The 728-nt window shown below is 47.4% G+C and overlaps 1 pseudogene; it reads right to left on the reverse strand.

Annotated features, from left to right (window-relative positions):
- Window positions 1-273: 273 nt before the first annotated feature.
- On the reverse strand, window positions 274-341 carry LOC111819778 (uncharacterized; annotated as a pseudogene).
- Between the last annotated feature and the right edge of the window lie 387 nt (window positions 342-728).

A 728-nucleotide genomic window follows, 5' to 3' on the forward strand; every position in this document is an offset into this window, starting at 1 on the left:
TGCATCCAATTCTATAAACAGATCTAAAACTGTCCCAGCTACCTCTAATTTACAGACCAGCTAAAAACAATAACTTAAAGTGGCACTTCCAAATACTGTGTGAAAGAAAACTACTTGGTGTCTAAACCAAAAACCGTTGCCGGGGAGTCAATTCCAACATAGGACAGAGTAGAACTGTCCCATAGGGTTTCTCACGAACACCCGATGGATTCCAACCGTGGACCTTTTGGTTAGCAGCCAAGCTCTTAACCACTGCGTCACCAGTGCTCCAAAAAAAATATGGAACACGTCACGAATTTGCATGTCATCCTTGCATAGGGGCCATGCTAATTTTCTTGTAAACGAATTCCTCAGGTTCTTGTCCTGTCCTATTAGCTAATCGAAGTAAGATGGACGCTAATTGCAAGAGAAACAGGAAGTGGCAAATTTATTTTCTGAGCAGTCAAAGAGCAACGTGGGGCCTAGTGGCCCAAAGACCACCCGCTCCCCGCCCGAGGGGATCTGGGACCTTTTATGTCTTCGAGTCCCCACGGGGCAGGGATTGGCGCCTGAAACCCTACACCCCAAGCCCTCCCATGCCCAAATTTATTTAGAGATCTGGGTGCTGAGTCATGCTGAGTCACTCTTCATAGGAAGTCTGCGTTGTAGGACTTGCTTTGCAAAGGGACTTCGGTGGAACTGTGTGTGGAGAATATCCTCCCCTCCAGTAAAGCTCAGGTCCTGGGTCA

Source organism: Trichechus manatus, unplaced genomic scaffold (assembly GCF_000243295.1).
Source record: "Trichechus manatus latirostris isolate Lorelei unplaced genomic scaffold, TriManLat1.0 scaffold00018, whole genome shotgun sequence".
Classification (NCBI taxonomy): Eukaryota; Metazoa; Chordata; class Mammalia; order Sirenia; family Trichechidae; genus Trichechus; species Trichechus manatus.